A 19,203-nucleotide genomic window follows, 5' to 3' on the forward strand; every position below is an offset into this window, starting at 1 on the left:
AGGTTGGATTAATCCTCTAAGCCAGAGGCCAGCAAATTTTTTTCTGTAAAGGATCAGATGGAAAATATTTTAAGTTTTGTAAACCCTATACTGTCTTTCACAAATACTCATTTTTTTTTCATTGTTTATGGTGACTTTCACATATCAAAGAGTTGAGTTTGTACATGAGTTTTGTCCATACAAAAACAGATAATGGGCCAGATTTGGCCCATGGGCCATAGTTTTCTTTGTCCTAAACAATGAGGGACCTTGGAGAATTCTGACTGAGCATTGGTATTATCAGATTAGTGATGGGTGGATGGTGGGATGGTGCTTATGGTGGATGGGTGGTGAGGGGTAAGATTAGAAAAAAGAAGCAACAAAAATAGTCCATATAAGAAGTGATGGATGCCTAAATGGAGGCAGTGGCAGTGGAAAGTGGAAGAGGGCATTGGACAAGAGAGGTCCTGGGTGGGTACAATTGATGAGATTTGTGATTTAATTAGCTGTGTGGGGTGAAGAAAGGAATAAATCCAGAAGGACCATGGGTGCAGAGTGGTATCTGGCACCTCTTAAGGAATACCAGAGAGATAACAAAGAAGTTGAAGAGGGGGAGATACACTTTGGGACGTAACAAGTATGAGGATTCTGGATTGACCTGGTGTAGATGCCCATTTGGCACCTGAACATTTATGTGTGGGACATAGGAGAGATGCCTGAGTGGGAGATATGGGCTTAGAGGCAACAGGTGGATTTTAAGCTATGGAAGTAAATGAGACAGCCCAGAAAGGACTCAAGAGAAAAGGCTGATGAGAGATTCATGATATCAAAATTTAAATAAATGCCAACATTTAAGGATATTATGGAAGAAGAGGCATCTGGAAAGAAAACCGAGGAGCTCAATGAAGAAACCAAATGAAAAAAATTAAGGATAGAAAGATTGGCTGAGGTAAATACTGTAAGGAAACCAAAGAAACCAAATTAAGGTGACTGAGAGGTGTCCGTGGAAGTGGACCATTAGAGGACCACTGGTGATGCTAGAAAGAAGAGCTCTGTGAGGATGGAGAGGAAGAATGCTAATTTGCAGTGAATTAAAGAGAAAGGCAAAAACAGGAGTTCAGATGGGAAAGATTCATACACTGGGTGATGGGAAGGACCCACACAAGCAAAAGAGGGATTCTTTGAAGATATAAACACAGAAGAGAGAGATCACTTGATGGAACAAGGTTCTGAGGGGAGCAAGGTGGGATCCAGCACACAGGGAAGTGGGCTCGTTTTAGGTGTGAGGATGCAGAAGAGCAGGAAAAGAGCTCAGTGTCACAGAGACTGATGCTCTGACATGGACAAGCAGAAGGGTGAGGAAATTCACAGCCAGTGAAACTCTTCAGTCTGTGAATAAGGAGCAGTGTCTTAGGTTCCCTTGTATCTGGAGATCCAAGAAAGGTGGGGAACAGGGTTAACTCACAGGGTCAAAAAAGCCACCATCCATCAGTATCTACAAGTTAGGAAGTCCAGACATTCTCTGTAAGGATCTGTGAGTTTGGAAAAGGCCACTGCTATCGCATTTGGGACATTTTGGCTGAGGGTCCTCTGAGTGTAGTCCCAGCAGCTCTTGGCCCTCTGTGATGTGTGGCCGCTGCAATTTCTATGTATGCCAGTTACAGTGCCTGTAAGTCCACCGTTAGAACTGTCTCTGTGGCGTAGGCAACATCTTCAGGTAGAGAATTCACAGTTTAGAGGGATTAGCTGACAAATAGTTGAAGGCAAGAGAGGTGATCTGAGCACTGGAAGAATGTAAGTGTGGCTAGGAAACCAAGAGAGAGTGAAGTGTATTGAAGTTCAAGTTCACTTCCTTCATATGGAGACTTGTGCTGACCTTGAGCATGGGGTTGTGGTCATGTGGCTGTTTGCAACAAACCCCACAAAGCATTCATCCTTTGTGGCCTTATAGTGCCCATGTAAAAGAGAAAAATAAATACTAGTAGTTATTTACAGTAAGATATTTTTTAACAAAATCCTGAAAAATAAGAAAGGTGAGAGGAGAGATTTATCTCTATGGGAATAGCAGTCTTGAGAGACACTTTGCTATTGTTTTTAGAGCTTAAGGAGGCAAGGCAGTGTTGGAAGAAGCGGGGCATTCTCCACAGGACTTGACTGTAGTGCTGGGGTCCCTGGGAAGTAGCATTCTGACTGGGGGCGATGAGCTTGTGATCTGCAGTACAGCCCTCACACACAAACACTTGGGTAGATTGGGAGTGCAAAGCTGTGGGCTGCCTCTTAATCAGAAGTGCAAGAGGGGAGCGTGACGGGACTGTCTTCAATCTCAGATCCCTCAGAGTAGACTCGGTGGATGAAGGTGAATCACAACGGGCCAGGGGAGGATTTCACTGAAGTGGTGTCTCTAAGAACCTTTCCTCCCTCCCTCCCTCTCTCCTTGCTTTCTTTCCTTCCTTTCTTCCTTCCTCCTTTCCTCCTGTTACCGAGTCCAAACTCGCTCTGCTCATCAACGGGTACACAGGCTGGTCAGTCAGGAGATGAGGTGCTGGGACAAAGAATAATGACTTTATTCAGAAATGATGTCCTGGAGAACCACCTTCACCAAGTCAGAAAATTCAGGCTCCTTTTGTACAAAAAAGGGGAGGAAGTGTGACTGGCTGCTGCAAACTTCTTGGTGTCGGAATCCTTTGTTCTTGCAAGTATCCATGTAGGTCAGGTCACAGTGTCCCAGCAAACCTCCAACAAGACAAGTGTTATTTTCTATTCTACAATTTTTTATCTTTATATGAATGGGAAACTGTTATACCCTTAAAGCTCAGAGCCTTGAGAACGGGCTCTCCTGTATATTTCAGGCTATAGGCTGGCAATATTCTTTTACAAAAAGTGCAGAACCAGCATGACTCAGCCCAGGAACAGAACACAGCATTAGAGACAAAGGAACAGATCTAATATGGGGTCAGATTTGTTCTTCCCTATTTCACTCCCTCCTTCTTCCCTTCTTCCTTCCTTCCTTCCTTCATGGGCCCTGAGTGAGGTTCTGTTCACCCTTGACCCAGTTCCAATCTCGCCTCTTTGTAAAGCTTTCCCCAGCGCTCCTCCCGCATCCAACACAATTCAGCGATCTCACCTTGATGTTTCCATTAAAAGATGACAATTCCCCCAGCTTAACAGCTCATCCCAGGTGGCTGTGAATGTGTCTCCCTCCTCACAGGACTCTGAACCCCGAGACTGGCCTCTGTCCTCCTCTTCCAGCCTCTGTCCCTGGTCTCCTAGCAAAGCACTGCATACCTAGAAGGAATGTATTTTTTTTTAAATTTGTGAATTGAAATACATATGGGAATTTTGCAAATCAAGACTGTTTCTGAAACTTCAATTTCTTGCCTAATTAGACATAAAATTAGGAAAGTGGCTGAATGACAAATATTAAACTCTGAAGCCTCTTCAAAATGTATAATAATGTGCAGAGCAGCAGGAATCTTTTTTCTCTCCCTCTGAAAATATAATTATAGAGCTAGAGATGACTAGAAGAATCATTTGCTGCATTCTCCTCTGCCTCCAGGTAGGTTATATTAAATTACCTCAGACAGATGAAAATCTATTCTTTCTTTATTTCAAAGAAGGAGATTTTAATTCCACCATTCTAGTATAAAAAAAGGCCTCAGCCAAGCAGCTCATCCTAATTTCTTCTCGAAAGCTCACGTGGCACCTTTTAAGCTAGGATAGAGCCAGTTGGATAAGATTCTTTTTACTGTAATTTTACGAATTATTTTATATATATATATATATATATATATATATATATATATATATATATATATATATATATTTGTATTTGGAGATCTTTTTACTATAATTTTACTATATATATGTGTGTGTGTGTATATATATATATTACTATAATTTTACAAGTTACATATGTATATATTTGGACCAAACCAGGTTTTAGATGTGAAACATGCTGGTAAAAGGACACAATAAGATACTCTTTATTTTTTAATTTTTTTTAATTGTATGATTCAATTTTTTTACTTAAAAAATTTTTTACTTATTAGATTACTGGTTTATTATAAAAAGATATATTTTGGGGAACAGCTACTTGGCAGAAATGCACAGGACAAGGTATATGGAAAGCGACCCCAAGGCTCCCAGCCCCTTCTGAGCGCCCAATCTCCCAGCATCAGCGGGTGTTCCCCAACCTGGAAGCTCTACGAATCCTGTCCGTTTGGATTTTTATCGAGGCTTCATTACATAGGCATCATTGATTAAAAGAATACGGAACGCTTCACAAATTTGAGTGTCACCTTGTGTGGGGGCCACGCTAATCGTCTCTGTCTCACTCCAATTTTAGTGTACGTGCTGCTGAAGTGAGCACAGTGAGACGCGCTTTAAGTCACTATGTGGACAGTGGTTCCTTCTCAGTCACTCTTCTTGCGCCTGAAATTCTAAGATGTAGGGTTGTATCTATTTGTTCCCTTTCTGTTGCCTTGCCCAAGACCATGCCCCTCCCCAGGGCAGCCAGCTTCTGGCGCTGTTTGGGTTCACAGAGACCCAGCCCCCTCGCCTCCATTTGGGACAACTCAGAAGGGTACCACAGGGGTCAGCTGAGGGCTCTGTGGTGACTGCGTCACGGTCAACTTCTCCGTCTGCCCCTCCTGCTTCCTCTACTCCCGCACGGGGATGGCCCCCTGAGCACCGCCCAGGCTCCACCTCACAGTTTGTTTCCCCAGGACCCAACCTGCGACAGAGGGTTCCAGGAAACTTGCCGTTGGAGAGAGACCAGCAGGACTCCAGAGACGAAAAAGAGAGGAATCTGGGGAGTAATGGCTACCCAGCATGCTGCAGGGGAGGGCCCCTGGTCATGACCGAAAACTTCATGGAGGAATTGGAGGTGGGCCAAGAGAAGAGGATGGAGAACGAAATTTGAGGTGGGCTGGCGTGAGTGTGGAAGATCCCAGAATCAAAAAAGCCCACAAAAAAATCACACGTCTCCAGGGGAAATGCAAAGACCTGCACGGCCACCTGGGTGTGATGACGTGCCAGCCCAGCGTGGGTTCTGCTAACACTTCTTTGACACGAGTTTTCTTCTTTAGAATTTTGCCCTTGATTCTATAGCAGAAATCAAAGAGAAGATGGAATTCATCTGACATAAGTCCTCTCTACCAGCTTTTTGCCCCTGGGGCAAAGCAACTCCACCACCACACTGAGTGTCCTCTTCTTCGGACGGGAAACGAAGGCTGTTTGCTTCCGTCTCGACAGCTCATCAAGCCCCGCTTGTTATTCTAAACTTTTACGTTCTAGCAAAGGCTTATGAGGAGTTTATAAACTCTGCAAACTCTAGCTTACCACTTAAAGGGCATCAATGTGCGGTGCCACCAATTCTGTGCCATTTTCGAAAGGGCAGATTTTATACTTTACTGTAAAAATACTCACCAGGTGTGCTGTACGCAGGAGCGTTTGAGAGTTTCCTGGCCGGGCCTTCATAATTGGGGGTTTATTGAGCATTTTATTATTTCTAGCTAATATGAGACTTATGTTTCTGGTGGCACTTAGAGGCATAGTGGGGTGAGTTTAATAAAAGCAGGTGACTTCCCTGCAGAAGCTGCTGATCAGGGCTCACCTGGCCCTTCTAGGGTCCCTCCTGTAAATGACTTGAATGAAGGTTTTTGTTTCCCCCTCAGCAGGAGGTGGAGCATGCTTGCTTCCCTCTCCTCACCCCATCGTAAGGGCTTTTAAGTTATTAAGCAATCATCAATGTGTGCATTATTCAATAGCTGTGACAGATCATTCTCCCATCAATTAACACCACTAGAGTTCATATTGGAAACCACTCTGGGTAAGAGAGGGTGAAAAAGGAGTCTGCTCAGAACCACTGTTGTCTGTGTTGGAGGGGTGTAAGATCGCAGCCACCATACGGGCCACCTCCCCTGACACCCTCCACTGTCCACGGTGGGGCAGCTGGGGATCTACCTCAGTTCTGAGGCCTGGAGAGGTTTCAGCTGCCTGATGCTCTAACTTGGGCACTTCCCGCCTGGACCTGGTCTCTATGGGCGCCTTCCCCCAGCCACAGGCAGAGAAGAGAGTAGAAGATACAACTGGTCACCAGAAGCAAGTCCTCAGCTGCTGAGGTATGGGAGAACATGTGTATCAGCTTGTGAGAGCTGCTGTAACAAAGTGCCAGCAACTGGGTGGCTCGGAACACCAGCAATGTATTACCTCAGAGTTCTGAAGCCCAGAAATCTGAAATCAAGATGTTGGCAAGGCCGTGCTCTCTCCGAAGGAGGGACGGAAGGGTCTGTTCCAGGCCTCCCTCCTGGCAGACGGTTTGTAGCTCTGACTTGGAAATGACCATCTTCCTCCTGTGTCTCTTCCCATGGTCTTCCCTCCCTCTGTGTCCAAATTCCTCCTTTGAATAAGTTACATTAGATTAGGACCCTCACTAATTACATCAGTTGAACTTGTCCAAAAAAGGTCTGAGGTATAGGGGTTCAGGATGTCAGCATATCCTTCTGAGGGGAGCACAGTTCAGCCCATAACAGCATACAAACATCCTGGTTCTGATAACTGGGTGGTTCGCTTTCCATGGAGGAAACCCTTTCCCTATTGAGATAAATCAAGAGAATCTTCAAAGACTGCCTGGCAGAGTGGTTGGCTAAGTGCCAAGCATACAGCCCTTGGCACCAGACAGAACTCTGTAAACCACAATTTTGCCAGTTCCCCGTGAGGCCGCCTCATTAGGTATTAAGGTCTAGACACATGTCCTAGGTTCAGTAAGCACATTAGCTGTCTTCAAATGTCAGGGTTTCTCCTTCCCTTTAGAAAGAAAAATCTCCTAGGATTACAGCCTGTACCTATTACTTTTAAAGGACTGTCTAATATCCAAAAGAGCTATCAAGGCAGATGTGCTGACTGCCTACATGTAGACAATGACAAGCAAATTGCACAGATTTGGATCTTACCTTCTGGCCAGTCTAGAAATCTGTTTTTTCCTAAGTTCTTCCAAGATTGTATTTTCCAAAGAGAGATAGGTCTTTCTCTCTTCCTTTAAAAAAAAAAAAAAGTCACTGTCTGAGTCAATAGATTCTGTGGGTCACAGAAGCAAATTACAAAGCTAATACAATAGATTGGAGAAATTGCTAATGCAATCAGATTTTGAACAAGCTTTGGAAACGCTTCCTGTTCCACAGCACCAAGGGTATTTTTCTAAACTGTTCATTGCTTTCAACAACCCCATTATAAAACCAACTAAAAGTGAGAAAAAGCAAATTCAGCAGCAACCTCTCTTGTCAGGACAAAGAAACCTTCCTCTCCAGGAAGCTGTTTTCAGAGAAATATTCAGTACCAAAACATTCCTATTTGAATTTTGCTACTTACTCATAGACGTCTTAGAAAGAAGGACTTTGTGGAAGAAATTGCGGGTGGAGGGGAGATTGGAAGGTAGGAAAGAAACACCTTGAAAACTTTTATTGCTTTCTACCTAGAGAAACAGAAAAGATTTCTGGACCTTTCATTGTAAAAAATGAAAACTATGAGATCCCACACCTCTGCCTCTTAATATAATATTTGCGCCTCTTATAATAAAACATTGCAGACTTGACCGGCTCGACCAGTTGCCGTATGGAAGTCCCGGAGGCCTCGCCTACCCGCAGTAAATGCTCAGTTAGTGTCAGCTTTCTATCATGTTGTATGTAAAGTGACCCGTGTGTCCGAGTTGCCCTGAAAGTGCCAGTTTACACTTGTTGCCTCAGCAAAAAAATACTCATAATGAATGCTTTCACCCTCAAAAATGATCCAGTTTGAACAATAAAGTAGATTGTCCTCCCTGTTTGATAAGCACCCCCGGGGAAAGTCTGTGAATGTCCCACCATTTATTTTATTTTGGGAGAGGACACCTGAAATTGCCTTTAGGATTTTATTTTCTTTAATATTAGACCGAAGTATTTTTTCCTTATGTGATGTTAGATGTGTATGTTTAAGGTTTTTTAAATAAATTAACTTCTGAGCAGTTCTTTCAATCTGCAAGTTTTGTATTGCCCATCTTGTGCAGAATAGCTTTATATCCAATGCCGGTCAGTATTCAGAAGCTGGACTTGAAAATGCTCATCTGATTTAAAAAGATATTCTTCCTATGCTCACTGAGTTACTTTTACAGGTCTTTTACATTTAGAAATACAAAGACTTTCAATTGGTGTGAAAATGAGGCAGACGTCCAGACTGTGGAAGACACCAGGCGGGGCATTTGGAGACTTGGATTCTCTGCCCGGCTGCTAATTAGCCGTGCACTGCTAGGAAGGCATCTTCCCCGCCCTGGGTCCCAGTTTCCTCATCCATAAAATGAGAGAGTCGGACGAGATAAGGCTCTGAGGCTCCTTTCAGCTCTAAAATTCTATGATCTGATGAACCATCTCTTTTCAATTGATTAAAATGTGTGTTAAGAGATTTCCTAAAGTAAACAAGCTAGGCATGATTCCAATTTGTTTTGTTTGCCCATTTTTCTTTTCATTCAATTTTCCATCTCAAAGCATTTGGGGTAGGGGGGATGTGAAGTAAATATTTCTGAATTGTCACTTAGAAACGACACCTGAAATCTTCTCTATTTAGAATGCTTAATACATTGACATTTTTGGAATCATTTAGGCAGAAAATTTTAAAGGAAACAGAGTCTGTACAGATGTTGACTTGGTTTTCCCCGTGTAGAGATTCAACCATCTTTTAGTTGGTTTTTATCTTGTAGCTAGTAACTTGGAAAGATTAATAAAAAAGCAAAGGGCGACTGATGAAAAATAAATGCCAACATTCCCACCACCAACTAAGGGATAGGTCAGCCCAAACCAGCTTAGCATCTCTTGTGAACTAGCCCCTTCGTGGCTGTTCATAGTCTCTCAGCATCCAATGACCTCATTTGTTGGCTCAGTGGTTTAAAAGAAGCATTCTGCTTCCCATAATTGGACTTCAGTATGCTCTAATCCATAGGGATTATTGTGGCAGAATGTTTCAACCCCGTGTAGATTTCTGGCACAAATAATTTTCATCAGGGCAAAAACTCAGGGTCAGTTTATAACCAACAGAGATATTAAAAGCCTAAAGTTACAGGGCAAGTGCCAAAATCAAACTATCTCAGTGACTTAGTTTTCTTTTTTTTTTAAATTTACATTTTTGAAAGTGTTTAAACACCACACACACACAAAAAAAAAAACCCTGCAACTTGAACTTTGATGGAATCAAAAAAGAATTTGTGCTTTTTATTTTATGAACAGCTGGTAGCCAATGTGTTTATCTTGGTAGGGAGAGGGGGCAGGTGGGGGATAAAAACAGTAGTCAAGATGAAAGAATGATCTCAGTATGGAATTTTTAAATAAATGAGAGAAAGTGGATGGCAGGATTGAAAATCTATACACTCTGCAGGAGGCAGTGTGGGAATGGAAGAAGGAGCAACAGCTCTCATTCAGGGGAAGAGCGAAATGAAGACATCACCGAAGCCCCGCACTCATTAGAGGTGGCCCCTCTGCTTCCCTCCTAATCTCAGGTTGAGAATTTAGGGCTCTTTGGGGAGCACTATTAGTGCCTATTATATGCCAGGCAGAGCTGGCTACATAATTTAAGGGGCCCAGAGCAAAATGAAACTGCAAGGTCCCTTGCTCAATGATTATAAAGGATTCCAAGATGGCGACAGCAGGATGCTGAACGAAGGCTAAGACCTCGTGAGCCTGCACAGGTCGCACACTCATAAAGGTCACCCCGGCGCCCTGTCCGCCCACATCCACACTGGCTCCCGTTGTCTCACTGAACTGCACCGCGACCCAGGAGGTGTGTACCACTGCCTGGGCTTTACAAATGAGCCATTAGAGCTGAGGGAGGGGTTTTACTCAAGGTCCAACCGCTTGTTAGAGCTCAGATCTCCTTCCAGCAGGACAAGTGATTTCGGGACCATCCCATCCACACTTAGCTTCTCTGCAGTATACAGGGGTCAGTAAAACACTCAGTGTTATAGCTGAACTTCTAGTCTTCCAAAGATCTGGACACCACTCAGGTAAGTCTCCTAAAATATGCCCTGCTTGTTCTGTTTGTACTTTGTTCACAGTTTTGACAAGTAAGTATTAGCTAAATGAATAAGTGTATAAACATGGCATTTATGGCATAAATAATATACTTTGGTAAATCAGTTTTTCACTTTCAAAAGCATTAGCACATCATTTTTAATTTATTTTTATTGAAGTATGGTTGACATACAATATTACATTATTTTCATGTGTACAACATAGTGATTTGACACTTCTATACACTACAAATTGATCAACATTATAAGTCTAGTAGCTGTCATCATACAAAGGTATTGCAATATAACTGACTATTTTCCCTATGCTGTACATTACATCCCCATATATTTTACAGCTGGACGTTTGTACCTCTTAATTCACTTGACCTGTTTCACTCATTTCCCCCACCCTGTCCCCTCTGGCTACCATCAGTTTGTTCTATGTATTTATGAGCCTGCTTTTGTTTGGTTTCATTTGTTCATTTGTTTTGCTTTTTTAGATTTCACTCATGAGTGAAATCATATGGTATTTGTCTTTCTCTGATTTATTTTACTTAGAGTAATACCCTCTATGTCCACCCATGGTGTTGCAAGTGGCAAGATTTCATTCTTTTTTATGACTGAGTAATATTCCTCTCTCTCTCTCCCTCTCTCTCTCGCTCTCTCTCTCTGTGTATATGTATATGTATGTATATATATACCCCACATCTTCTTTACCCATTCATCTATTGATGGATGCTCAGGATGCTTCCATATCTTGACTATTGTAAATAATGCTGCAATGAACATAGGGATGCATATATCTTTTTGAATTAGTGTTTTTGTTTTCTTCAGATAAATACCCAGAAGTGGAATTGCTGGGTTGTATAGTAGTTCAATTTTTAATTTTTTTGAGGAACCTCCATTCTGTCTTTCACAGTGGATGCACCAACTTACGTTCTCACCAACAGAGCACAAGAGTTCCTTTTTTCCCACATCCTCAACAACACTTGTTATTTGTTGTCTTTTTGGTAATAGCCATTCTGACAGTTGTGAGGTGGTATCTCATTCTGGCTTTGATTTGCATTTCCCTGATGATCGCTGATGTTGAACATGTTTTCATGTCCATCAGCCATCTGTATGTATTCCTAGGAAAAATGTCTATACAGTTCCTCTGTCAGTTTTCTAATCAGGTTTTATTTGTTTTTTGATATTGAATTGTGAGAGTTTTTTATATTTTTTGGATATTAACCCCTTATCGGATATTATCATTTGCAAATATCTCCTTACATTCAGTAAGTTGCATTTTTCCTTCTGTTGATAGTTTCCTTCACTATGCAAAAGCTTTTTAGTTTGATGTAGTTCCATTTGTTTATTTTTGCTTTTGTTTCCCTTGCCTGAGGATACATATCCAAAAAGATTTTGCTAAGACCAATGTCAAACAGCATACTAGCCGTGTTTTAGGAGTTTTGTGGATTCAGATCTTACATTTAAGTCTTTAATTCACTTTGAGCTTAGTTTTGTATGTGATGTAAGACAGTAGTCCAGTGTGATTCTTTTGCATGTAGTTTTCCCAACGTGATTTATTGAACAGATTGTCTTTTCCCCATTGTATATTCTTGGCTTATTTATCATAAATTAAGTGCCCATGTAAGTGTGGATTTATCTAAGTTCTCTGTTCTGTTCCGTTGATCTATGTGTTTGTTTTTGTGCCAGTACCATACAGTTTTAATTACTACAGTTTTGTAGTGTAGTTTGGAATCAGAGAGCATGATACCCCAGCTTTGTTTTTCTGTCTTAAGGTTGCCTTGGATATTCAGGATCTTTTGTGGTTCTGTAAGAATTTTTGGCTTATTTTTTCCAGTTCTGTGGAAAATGCCATTGGTATTTCAAGAGGGATTATGTTGAATCTATAGATTGCTTTGGGTGGTATGGGCATTTTAACAATATTAATTCTTCCAACCCATGAGCACAGTCTCTTTCCATTTTCATCATTTTGAATTTCTTTCATCAGTGTCTTACTGTTTTCAGAGTACTTCGGCACATAGCTAATTTTGTCTAGGGGGTTTTATTATTGGGTGTTTTAAGTTGTTATTGTGACTTATAAATCCCTGGTCATCTGAGCCTGATCTAGGACAAATACATGTCTACCTATACGTATTCAAAACTATTTGCTAAGCACTGTGCTAATCACTGGAAATAAATATACAAAAATGTACACACAAATGCAGTTTTTCTCCTTTGAAAGCCTAATAGGACTGACAGAACAGCTGGAGAGAAACACAGAAGTGTGACAAGTACAAGAACAGGGTGTGGACAGGCTCAGCATGGAAACCGAATTGAATCGGGCTGGGGGCTTGGGAAAGTTTTCTAAAGAATCAGACGCTTTTTGAAGGTGAGTGAAAGGTATTCAGATGAAAAACTCTGGGAGAAAATTTCAGAAGTAGGATCACCACCTGCAAAGGTCCATGAATTATTAATGGCAAGATGTGAAGAAAGGACGCATGCGTGGGATGGTGGGGAACAAGAGTGCAGAAAACTAGGCAGACCATCGAAGGAGCTTGAGTGCCAAGCCCAGGACTCCGGCTTTGTCCTAAAAGCTTTGAGGAATCGTTCTGGGAACCAGAGGGCATTCCCACCACAAAACACATGACTTTCAATCAGGAAACACTTAGAAATGAAAATCCTAGGCTTCGTAGCTAAAAACTGGCCTCAATCTTCCCACCGCCATTTGTCTTCAGTTCTCCACAATAGTTATCCCACAAAGTGTTCCAAGATTCCTGAGAATGAGAAAGACCAGGCTTAGAGTTGATTTTAGAGCTGAATGTCCACCCATAACCCCTGATTTGTTGATGCCAGACCCAGCAGCCTCGCCACGGTGTTACAGGTTTACAATCACCCTGGCGTGTTGGAGGAGCTTCAGGTCAGGCGGGATCCAGTCTCTTCTAAGCCAGAGTCCCTTCTGCGGCAACTGTGCAGACTGAATGGGCCTCCAGGTCGCCTTCTATGCACTTAGCCTAAGGCCTGCTGATTTAACCTATTTCTTAACCCTAACCCCTCGCTATTTTGCTCTCACCACCCAAGTTCGGGGCTTTGTCCTGGATGATCGCACCAGCCTCCTCTCTGACCTGCAGCCTTCGTTTTCCTGTGTTTGAGTTCGCTCTGCACCCAGCTGCCTGGACGGCATCTATAAAGCACACATCTCACCAGGTCCATTCCCTGCTTAGAGGCTTCCCCAGCTTCTCCTTGAGGAAGTCCAAGCTCACAGGCATGGCACGTAGGGGACCCTCCTAACTGGCCCTTACCTGCCTCTTGACCTGATAACCTCCCACCCCTTCCTGTCTGCATTCTTACTAAACAGAACTTCTGTGATTCCTGCTCTCACTACATGTTTCACACCTGCTGCGTTTCTTATCAATCCCATATGCCTAAAACCCCCTCTTCACATTCTTTTCCTGGCTGATTCTGAATCATTCTTAAAGCACTGACTCAGTGGCGTCTCCAGAAATCCACCCTTCCCTCCCTCAGCCTGTGACAGGTGTCCCTCCTCCATGCACTCTTCACATATGTCTTCCTAAGCGGCATCATATTATCACTCATGTTTCTATCTCCCTTTTGCACTATGAGTTCTTGAGGACCCTGCCATGTCTTATCTCCCCCAAGAGTTAACGGAGTGCCTCTCCCCCCGTACATTGTGTATCTATCTTGGCTTTCTAGGTTGGGGTCCCAAGATGAAAAGGAAGAAATTAGGCAGAATAGGTAGAAATAAATGCTAAACATCCATAAGGAGCCATAAAAGAAATAACTTTTTTCAATTTATTTTTCCCTGCTGTCTAAATATGAACTCCTTCTTACTTAATAAATACATCCTGTAGACAATCACAAGGGGAAAAAAAGGAGATCTTTGCTGTACTTTGGTTTCACTCACAGATCAGGGTTTCAAAATAATTACCACCCCTCTTGGAAATCTAAAGGTGTTAGGAGTTCCCCAGCTCCCCTGGACAGGACAGACCATGTGACGTGACTTTACTAAAACAAAATTAATGAGGTATCAGCAGCCCTAATGCTTTTTTTCCTTTCTGTCTCTGACTAAGTTGTTAAAAGACAACCATTCATTTTGAGATAGTAAGAAAGTCTCACTTGAGGTGTCAAGACATCCAGGAGGGTAAAACTTTTTTTTTTTCTTTTAAATCTCTCTCAAGTATAGCTCAGGACTACTCTGAGTACGAGAAACGATTGCAGCGCCTTGTAAACTGCGATCCGCATTGCAACTCCTACCAGCCACAGTTCAGCACAGTTAGGAGGCAATTAAGGGAGGCCCAGGATTAAGACATCCTGGAGGCTGAATTATCTCACGCCAGCAGGAAAAAGTTGTTTCTTCAGTTCTGGTTCATGGTCTTTGGAGCAGAAGTGGTTTCGAAAAGAAAGAAAATACAGACAATCACGGTGTTACTTTCTGTAAGACAAGGCCATGGAGAAGATTCCAACTTAAATGTGGAGCCAGCTCTTCACTATTCCTTAACTAATGCCTTTATTTTTAATACACCTCAAGTGCAAGTTTCAGGCCTTGAGGTTCACTGGGAACAGCTAAAATTACCAAAAACATGGAGCAAACCACAACATCCCACGGTTCCCTCCATATGTTTTATTTTCTTTCCCTGTTTATGGGATAAAATAGGTGAAATAAAAGTAAAAGTTTAATTACAAGAAATAAAGTGTCAGCAGTGAAGTTCACAGCCAATGTCTGCACTTGGAGTCATGTAGCCTGCTTCTACGATACAACTGTAGGGTTTTGATTGTGCAGTAAAATAATTCCAACGATAAAAACCGTTCGTATGCAGGTGTTTTACAATGTTCTCAGGGAGTTTTGCAGGAGCCGGCATGCATTTGATAAATGCACCTCCAAGCCCAAGCTCCTGTGCAGAGACACACGGCTTCCCACAGAACAGGCTCTTGCACACCTGCGGCAATCAAGCAGACACAGAAGAGGAGGCCTGGGGACCGAGGGATGCACACCCTTAACGCTTCGGGTGAATGTTGAGGTATCAGTGAGGCCTCCCACACAGAAAGGCAGTACCGTCACTTGCCGACTGTGCCCACCGACGTTTTTAGTAACGATCACTTTAGAGATTCACTTTAGAGACTCTGCAAATAAGGACAGAGGGAACAAGTCACATTCTGGTTTGATTACAAAGTGAAAAGGCATAGCACGGTCTTTAAAGTTATTAGGCTTGAAAAAATGAGGAGGACGTGAACTTGTATCTAAGCCTTGTGCTGGATTCCCCAGGCCAGCGCGATCCTTTGATGGGGTCCTGTTACACGTCACCTGCATCCAAAGCAGAATGTGTCAGAGCTGCCTGTTGGGGGCTCTGAGGGGACAGGTGCCTTGAGACAGCTCTGCAGACACCAGCTGCTCTAAGGTGTGTACCACCTGGAAGCCATCGCTCTAAACTCCAGCAAGAGAAAAGATGCTCAGTATGTTTCTTAATAATTTCAGGAGGGAATGACTACATCCCTAGCTTGTAAATGTAAGCAGAATATTTTACTTTTTTCCCTTTGCCTGGTTAGCTAGCCTTGACCCTACCCAACTCTCTACAAGACCCAACAGAGTGGAAATACAGCAATGGATGTAAAGTCATTCCCTGGAGGTCCCTACCCACCTCTCTTATTTCTGCAGTGTCTCTTGAGGGTCTCCTCACAGAATAAAGAAGACAGACCTGCAGGGGCCATCCCTTCGCTCAGAGCTGGAACAGCCCTTGGGCAGGAGAGTTTGAAAGTGTACTTACAAGAAAGAGCTCTTTTCTGGTGACATGCTCTTCTAGCTTCTGGAATTTTCCCACGAGGAGAGTCCTCAGTAGGTGAGGCATTGCCCTGTCAGAGTCCGCAGTGTGTGCAGGGCCTTCCTCCTCGCTCCCCGTTCTAGCTCATTTCCACTTCACATCATTACCGCTACCCAACACTTTGTCTTTGAAGACTGGCGGCAGTCCGTCCGTCTTCACAGAAGGACATCCAGAGCAGTGCATCAGTCCACGAGGAGATGAAGTCAGGTCAGGGTATCATCCACCTGAAGCAACACCGAGTGCAAAGACCTAGCGTGAATCTCAGCCCACACCTAGACAAGCTGTAAGGGTCCAAGCCGGGAAAAGTTAATGCCAATGCCAATTTCAAAGGGAAGAGCAGGTTGCAAAGAGGACCAGGCTCCGGGAGGAAATAGCCGCAGGGCAGGCTCAGATCAGAGCGGGAGCAAGGTGCTTGCAGGCAATGGCTCGAACCCTCGGTGGCCTGCCTTCGACTCACCTGCCTTGGTCATTAAGCCCAGTGATGGATGTGCGTGCTGGCTGAAGGGCTCAGAGCTGGGGCCAATGCTCCCAGCTTCCCAAAACCTTTCTTTATCTATTTATTTATTTTTAAAATGGTTACTTCTTTACATAATAGCTCCTTCTTTACTGCCCACTGACAGTCTAATAGTAAAATTGTTGGAAAATCTGGTTCCCTCTGATCTGGAAGAGTGGCAGTTACAGACCAAACCTCTTTCCCTTGTTGGGGAAATCAGGGCGAGGGGAGCAGTAGACCATCTGATGTGCCTAATTTAGCCTTAACTTTTTCTTCTGATATTTCACTTTCAAGCTCAGTTATCTCCAGCCAAAGGAATAAGAGCTTCAGGCACATAAAAATCATTCATACAGCCTCAGTCTGTACCCAGCCCTGTGCTTCTTGGTGTTCTAGAAGTCACAAAAATCACAAAACACAGTCACTGCCTTGGAGGTTTTTACCATCGCAATAGAAAGACAAAAGACATACATGAAGCTGCAAATGGAGGTGTGTTCCAACTGGATTTTGCTAGGTAACAAACCACTCCAAAACTCCCTGGCTTAAAATAATCATTTATTTGCTCGAGGTTCTGTAGATTGGTGCATGGGGTTGAGACAGCCTATCACTGCTCTGCACAGTGTCTGGACAAGCTCACTCCTATAGCCAGGGCCTCAGCTGGGACAGCTGGCAAGTCTGGGCCAACTGGACCTTTCTCTCTACAGGAAAAAGAGGGTGGGCTTGTTCACAGAGTGGACAAGTTCCAAGAGACCACGTGCGGAGGCTGCAAGGTGTTTGAGGCTTAGATTCACAGCTTGGACGTCATCCCACTGCCATGTTTTGTTGATCAAATCAAGTCATGAGCCAGACAGCCACAATTCAAAGGCTAGAGAAACCAAATGCATCCCTTTATGGGACAAGCTGTAAGGAATCTGTAACCATGTTTAGTCTACCACAGTCACCCACTGGCTATACTTACGTGTATTCCTCCCACGTGTCAAATGAATTCACCTTCTTCCAAGACAGCCGAACATTGGACCCAGAGCCCAGTTATCCCAGGAGCTGCATCTGGTCCAGCACTGGATGACATCCCTCGGGTACAGCTTTCTTGCATGTGGCTCTTCTTAATCCAGAAATCTGTAGACTAAACAGACAAGTTTATTTGCTCCCTCCCCACGTACACCCAACATGCAATGGTGAGATGGCAAAAAAGAGAATTATAATAAAAATTTTCATTCAAAAAAAAAAAAGGAAAAATGGGAAACACACAGGAGTCACTGGTCCACAGCAATTCAAAAATCTAGTTGTATCACCATAAGATATATTGTAATATGACTAGATAAATAGCTTCACTCATTCTGCTTCCAGCTCTAAGAAATCTGAGGTCCCAAAGTCATCTTTTCACTTTGCACTGTATCAGTCCCTTTTATAAGCTTATACAACTCCCTTTAAAACTTTATGAATTTCTTATGTATCACATTACAGTCACTTAATTGGACAAAGGATAAACACATGATTTTTTTTAATGCTGTCTCCTTTTTTCTTTGGGAAGCAGTTCAGGATGCTATGGGTTAATGACCTTGAGATCTTTAGAAATTATCTTGTCCAGTTGAGAGAATCATGTAGGAACCATCATACATCATTCTGAAGTCCTCATTAGGGTCCTAGAGCCATTTCTTTGATTAGATTTTGCAATGATATTTTGTAAACTGGAGTCTGGGAATGAAAACCAATTTTATTTTCTAGTCTAGAAAGTCCTGGGTGCTCTCTGTTTCCTCTACTTTCCTCTTGCCAACCAAATAATTCTTTCTTTAGTTCATTTGTTTCTTTTTATATCTTACCAATATTCTGCCTGAAAATTTCCTTAACCGGAACCATAACTTTATTAGTGTAGTTTCTAACTTCTGAATAACCACGTGCAATAGGTTTTGCCAATTGTTTTGATCTCAAACCATCCCCATGTGTTTTAGGTTTTGGTGATGGCAGCCCTCCACTTCTTGGTACCAATTTCTATTTAAGTTAGCTTTTGCTGCACAACAAACCGCCTCAAAAATTAGCAGCTTAAAACATTTATTTCTCATAGTTCTGTGGGTCAACAATTTGTGCTGGGCCCAATAGCATGCTCATTGGGCCGAATACACAGCCTGTCAGCAGCAGAGATGAACACCGAGCCCCTGATACAGCGCCATCTCCTGGGGGAGCCGCCAGCCATCTAATGGCAGGTGGATTGCATTGGACCCCTTCCATGTGGTCTTCCGTGAAAGGCAGAACTTACTCTGGATGTGGATTTGCCATTCCTTCCCACATTACTTATACCAAAACCCCATCCATGGTCTTACAGACTGCCTTATTCACCATCGTAGTGTTGTTCTTCATCAGGTAACTTATTTTTCAGCAAAACTCATTTTTCAGCAAAAATTGGGCCATGGGCTTATGCTCATGGAATTCCCTGGACTGACCATAGCCTCATCTCTCTGGAGCAAGTGGCTTGATAGAATAGCAGAAGGGCCTTTGAAGGCTCAGTGCCAGCTGAGTGCCAGTCCTCTGCAGGCATGGTGGGATACTGTCCAGGATGCAGCAAATGTTCCACATTAATGACTATGAAATTGTACTGTTTCTCCCAGACATAGGATTCAGGAGCTTGAGAATCAAGGGACGAAAACAGAAGTGATTCCTTTCAGAGTACCTGTAACCATCAACTAGTGAAATTTTTGCTTCCCATCCCCACAATTCGGGGTTCAGGTGCGCCACACTCCCAACACACATATGTGTTTGCCAACTCAGAATCTCTCCAAACCCCACTGTTCAGGGGTTTTTTAATGGAGGTTTCATTACATAGACATGATTGATTAAATTGTTGGCCATTGGTGATTAACTCAGTCTCTGGACCCTCTCCTTTCCCCAGA

At 43.0% G+C, this 19,203-nt stretch overlaps 1 long non-coding RNA gene and 1 other non-coding gene across 2 annotated transcripts; both read right to left on the reverse strand.

The window, feature by feature from the left end:
• Window positions 1-4,242: 4,242 nt before the first annotated feature.
• LOC123612298 (U6 spliceosomal RNA) lies at window positions 4,243-4,348 on the reverse strand. The gene has a single exon (XR_006719521.2). It is a non-coding gene; the product is annotated as a U6 spliceosomal RNA (small nuclear RNA).
• Window positions 4,349-14,159: 9,811 nt separating this feature from the next.
• On the reverse strand, window positions 14,160-18,310 carry LOC141575012 (uncharacterized). The gene is made up of 3 exons (XR_012502217.1): window positions 17,277-18,310; window positions 15,775-16,052; window positions 14,160-15,133 (listed from the first exon to the last, which is right to left on the reverse strand). It is a non-coding gene; the product is annotated as an uncharacterized LOC141575012 (long non-coding RNA).
• Between the last annotated feature and the right edge of the window lie 893 nt (window positions 18,311-19,203).

The sequence above is a fragment of the Camelus bactrianus genome, chromosome 25, assembly GCF_048773025.1.
Source record: "Camelus bactrianus isolate YW-2024 breed Bactrian camel chromosome 25, ASM4877302v1, whole genome shotgun sequence".
In the NCBI taxonomy this organism is placed as follows: domain Eukaryota; kingdom Metazoa; phylum Chordata; class Mammalia; order Artiodactyla; family Camelidae; genus Camelus; species Camelus bactrianus.